Source organism: Pelophylax lessonae (assembly GCF_965119305.1).
Source record: "Pelophylax lessonae genome assembly, chromosome: 1".
Classification (NCBI taxonomy): Eukaryota; Metazoa; Chordata; class Amphibia; order Anura; family Ranidae; genus Pelophylax; species Pelophylax lessonae.
In genome coordinates this window covers 176,483,703-176,489,702 of record NC_138768.1, presented here as the reverse complement: position 1 = coordinate 176,489,702, position 6,000 = coordinate 176,483,703, and positions in this window count along the sequence as shown.

The window sequence follows — 6,000 nt, the reverse complement described above, 5'->3', positions numbered from 1 at the left end:
TCCTGTATGTATTTCTAATGTTGGTTTGATACGAACACTCATGGATTCAATGTGATTGCCCGGAAGTGGTGGATATGCTGAAAAGTTTTTATCTGAATGTAAGTCACTACTATTTAAAATAAATGTTTTGATGATATATACACTTTAAAAGGTGTCCTGCTTATCTCCAAATGATTTTACTGGACCATTCAGACCAAGTGAGTGAAACACTGGGGGGCAAAACTGCTGAGAGTATCTCATGGCTGTTTACATTTTACATAAAATCTGCTGCCTATACTGACCTTTGTAATGAGGGTCAATGCGATTCGGTAAGAGGCTGTGTGTTTGGGTGTTAGTGGCGGTCCTTTCAGCATTAATAGAGGATTTTATCAGCGGAAGAATACCCTTTGTTTCTCCCCTTGGATATGGACACTGTCTTTATGAATTGATTAGCACTACACTTACTCCTAATGTATTTCTACAGCCTGGCTATCTGCTTGTCAGACATGCTACAACCAATCAGAGCAGCACCCTTCCCCTCCTGCCTAGATGCCAAAGGAATGCTTTTGCAAGCTAGCTGCTACGCCCTGTGCCTGCCTGATATCCAACCTGCTTTATTCTATTGATTTCCATGTACTGACCTCCGGCTTCGTTTTCTAGATATCTGAGTCCTCTAGCTGCCCTGCCACTTGGTTTTGTTCCCGCTATATGTCTGCTACCTGCCCTGACCTTTGGCTTTGTTCCTGGCTATCCTAGTCTGATATCTGCCCTCACCTTTAGCTTCTTTCCTGGTTACCTGTGTATGCTGCCAGACCTGAACTTTGAACTCTACCTTCCCCACTGTGGCCACAAACAGCTGCATCCTAGACTGTCACCATGGTGTATCTTCCCACTTTTAAACCTACTTCATGATACCTTCTTGTCTTTGAGTCCCAAAATTATTAAAAGAGCTTAGTGGTGAGCTGGCAAAACCATTAACAGATTTATTTAACCAATCATTAGTAACAGGAGTCGTCCCGGAAGATTGGAAATTGGCAAATGTCGTGCCCATTCACAAGAAAGGTAGTAGGGAGGAATTGAGCAACTATAGACCAGTGAGTCTGACATCAATAGTAGGCAAATTAATGGAAACCCTATTAAAGGATAGAATTGTGGAACATCTTAAATCCCATGGATTGCAAGATGAAAAACAACATGGGTTTACTTCAGGGAGATCATGTCAAACAAATCTTATAGATTTTTTTGACTGGGTGACTAAAATAATAGACGGTGGAGGTGCAGTAGACATTGCATATCTAGATTTTAGTAAGGCTTTTGACACTGTCCCACATAGAAGACTTATCAATAAACTACAGTCATTGAGCATGGACTCCCATATTGTTGAGTGGATTAGGCAGTGGCTGAGTGACAGACAACAGAGGGTTGTAGTCAATGGAGAACATTCAGAACAAGGTCATGTTACCAGTGGGGTACCTCAGGGATCTTTACTGGGACCAATTTTGTTTAATATCTTCATAAGTGATATTGCAAAAGGCCTCGATGGTAAGGTTTGTCTTTTTGCTGATGACACAAAGATATGCAACAGGGTTGATGTTCCTGGAGGGAAACGCCAAATGGAAAAGGATTTAGGAAAACTAGAAGAATGGTCAGAACTCTGGCAACTGAAATTTAATGTGGATAAGTGCAAGATAATGCACCTAGGGCTTAAAAACCCAAGGGCAGAATATAGAATATTTGACACAGTCCTGACCTCAGTATCTGAGGAAAGGGATTTAGGAGTAATTATTTCAGAAGACTTAAAGGTGGGAGGACAATGTAATAGAGCAGCACGAAATGCCAGCAGAATGCTTGGATGTATAGGGAGAGGTATAAGCAGTAGAAAGAGAGAAGTGCTTATGCCGCTGTACAGAACACTGGTGAGACCTCACTTGGAGTATTGTGCGCAGTACTGGAGGCCATATCTCCAGAAGGATATAGATACTCTAGAGAGAGTTCAGAGAAGAGCTACTAAACTAGTACATGGATTGCAGGAAAAAACTTACCAGGAAAGGTTAAAGGACCTTAACATGTATAGCTTTTAAGAAAGAAGAGACAGAGGGGATATGATAGAAACTTTTAAATACATAAAGGGAATCAACTCGGTAAAGGAGGAGAGCATATTTAAAAGAAGAAAAACTACCACAAGAGGACACCGTTTTAAACTAGAGGGGCAAAGGTTTAAAAGTAATACGAGGAAGTATTACTTTACTGAGAGAGTAGTGGATGCATGGAATAACCTTCCTGCAGAAGTGGTAGCTGCAAATACAGTGAAGGAGTTTAAGCATGCCTGGGATAGGCATAAGGCTATCCTTCATATAAGATAGGGCCAGGGACTATTCATAGGATTCAGATATATTGGGCAGACTAGATGGGCCAAATGGTTCTTATCTGCCGACACATTCTATGTTTCTATGTTTAAATAGATTGAACCTGGGTTCAGCTCGCAGAGGAATCCATCTCCACCATCAAGCGCTCTGATGAATATTGGCTGGCCCTTAGACCAGGCACCCTGGGGGATCTAGTATTTTCCTCTCTTACCTGATACCATCTGACTATTGTGTCCTGCTTTACTGTGATCCGAGTGTCAAGCTAGATACACACTATACAATATTCTTTAGATTTTTTCCAATAGATTTACCGAAACCATATAATATGAAGTCAAACCTAAAAACTTTCATTTGTATGCAATCAGACAGGCTCTTGCAGTACATAGTTGAAGGCAGAGATGTATAGTAACGAAGTAGAACTACTTCACTACTGTACTTAAGTACCAAAATGCGGTATCTGTACTTTCCTAGAGTATAATTTTTTTCTCCTACTTCCACTTTTACTTCACTACATTTTTTCGATGATTTCAATACTTCTACTCCGATATTTTTTTTTTGAGCTGCATTGTTACTTGTTTCTTTTATAAAAATTACCACTGCCAGAACAGTAGATGGCAGGTTCAATAAGGCTCAAAAAAATGTGTATAATGTCATGTGTAAATCAGCGCATACGAAAATAAATGCTGTGTATAAATAAAAGCTGCTATACCAAATCTTTCCAATAAAAAGAAAATATGAAACAAACAAATAAATGGGGGTACAGCGCTTAAAGTGAAAAGTGCATCAAAAAACTACTAACAATGTGGCTGTGCGAATAAAGTGCCTGCAATCGATATAAATATATCATCGTTGCCCCCAGTGCCCACACTCCACTCCACACAGTATCAAAAATAAAGTGACATGGATGTGCTAAAGCCTAAATGCAGTGAAAATAATTATTCCCACAATGTAACAATAAATTCAATTCATATAAAATATGACAATAAAATCACAATAAAATAAGTTATGAAATAAGTTAGGTTAGGTGATATTAATTAATTTATAACTTCTAAGAGATTAGGCGATGAACTTGGCAGCCCTGGCAGGATGACGGGGACACCCGCCACTTCTGGAGCCGAGCCGCTGTGATTCCCCAACATGTGACAAAGTGACAGCCAGGAGATCTAGTGGCTAGTAGTGCTCAACAATACCACTTTTAGATATAAAAATGAAATAAAATATACTGACTCACAATTTAGTAGTAGTAGTAGGGTAGCGTGTAGCAGTAGGCAGCACAACTCAATTCAATCAATCCACAGCCTCGCTCGCGCCGCGGCCCGCAGACTCACTGTCATGATCATCAAGTTAAGACCGCACTGGAGGAGCCGTGCTGCCGTCTCCCTGCTCGAGGTCTCCACCTCTAAACGTGTTGTGTCTCTCAGACTCCACCCCTTAGGGCCCTTACTGAGAGGAGTTGTGACGCGGGCGGCGGGAGCAGGACTCAGAGCATCTTCTTCGTCTTCTTCTATGAGGTGAGTGAGGTGGACCGTGGAGAGGCCGGGCCTAATGGCCTTGCCATGGCAAATGTGCCATTTCTGAGAATCAAATCAATCAATATAAAATATTAATATTATATACACGGGTGGCTTTTTTGAACCAAGGAGAGTGAGATTGATGGCTATGATGATTATCCGACCATGGTCCATGGACCATAAGTGTTGTGTTGGTGGTGCCTGTGCTTCCTGCGGCCTGCCTCTGCCTGTGCGGCTGTGCCTGGCCACTGTGGCCAGTGGCCACTTGAGCAAAGCAAATGAGCACTATTGTGAAGGACAGGTGGTGGAAGCATGTTCTGACAAGTTCTTATTATGAAATAACATATACAGCTTTTTGAACCAGTGCAGTGCCAGTGCTACTAAGGCGAGAGGCAGAGAGAGAAGCTATCCAGTCCACCACTTTACTTGAGCAGATCACTGAAGAAAGGTGGAAGCATCTGACAGCAAGTGACAAGCACTTCTTAGATTGCACACTGGAATTCAGTTATGGACTTTTCGTTATAAAGTTTACACACTTCAACTTGCACCTAACTTATTCACGATCACAACTTATTTTATTGTGATTTATTGTATTGTCATATATATTTTATATGAATTAAATTTACATTGTGGGAATAATTTGCACTGCATTTAGCACAAACATGTCACTTTATTTTTGATACCGTGGGCGATGAATACAAGAATATATATATATTGCAGGCACTTTATTAGCATTTAGCACAGTCACTTTGTTAGTAGTTTTTGATGCATTTTTCACTTTAAGCGTTGTAGGTTTGATGAAGCTGGCACATCATTCATCATCATCCATCAATCATTGTTGAGCGAATCAAATCAAACCACGATTAAGGAGACTGCACATGCTCCCGTTCTGCCTTTTGATCAGCTGAAAAGATGGACGAACCAAAAACACCACCTTCCACCCCTGGCCCTTCAACTTCAAGTGATCTGCCTGGCTGTGACGAGAGTGAGGAAGGAGACCACCCCTGGCCCTACTTAGAGTCTATGTTCTCATATGTTGGTGTGAAAGATAAGTCATATAGAATGAGGTGCTTACTCTGCTGCCCGAAAGGTTGTGAAATACTGGCCTTCAAAAATTCACTGTCAAATTTGAAGAAACATATCAAGGTAAGTTACAATTTTTTACAAATATCAAAATCACACCAGCTTGAGCTATCAGCTGTAAGCCCTTTAGCTTAGCGAGTAGTAGCGACATGCTGCGGTGTTCACTTAACGCGTTAACTAGCTGTCATAATTCATAAAGGCTATCACGCAACGCGTTGAATCGTGTTTTTGACCCATCCATCACTAATAATTATATAGAACTCCGCGCTTGTGGACTATTCGAATAAAAGTAGATAAAAAGATAAATAGATAAAATGGTAAAATTGATAAACTAGGCTGCAGCCTCCCTAGACTATAGCCAAAGGTTATAAAGTAAATAAAAGAAAGATAGGGAAATGGCGCTGCCTAGTTAAAATGATGTGGTAGGAGGTTTCTATGGTGCAGATATGCTGAGGAAAAAAATGATATATTGATTATTGAATAGGATGTAATGCACTATAAAAAGGAACTATAAAAAAGGGGAAAGGAGGTATTTCTTCCCTGATGATAAACAAGCAATATAAAGTGCAAGGTGCAAATATAAGTAAAGTGTGCGGAAACCACTAAAATGGATGTAGTGTAAACAAAATTTAGTGTGGCTGTGTGATGTCTCCAAAATAGGTATACATAAACTAATATAAAAATTCAGTGAAAAAATTGATAAATAAATATACAGTGTGATGGATAAGCTCCTATGGTTAAAAGAGTATAAGTAACTTAAAACATACTATCCAAAACAAATATAGTCACGCAATATCTGAATAAAATTTGTAAAATGAGACGTAAGTGAGGTATACCTTAATATAAAGTGCTAGGAGTAAGAGGTGGCCTGTAACCAAGTATTGGTGACTAGAGATGTATAGAACTGTTCGCCGGCGAACAGTTCCCGGCGAACTTAGCATGTTCGCGTTCGCCGCTGCCGGCGAACATATGCGATGTTCGGTCCGCCCCCCATAAGACATCATTGAGGCAAACTTTGACCCTGAACTTTACAGTCAGCAGGCACATTTCCAGCCAATCAG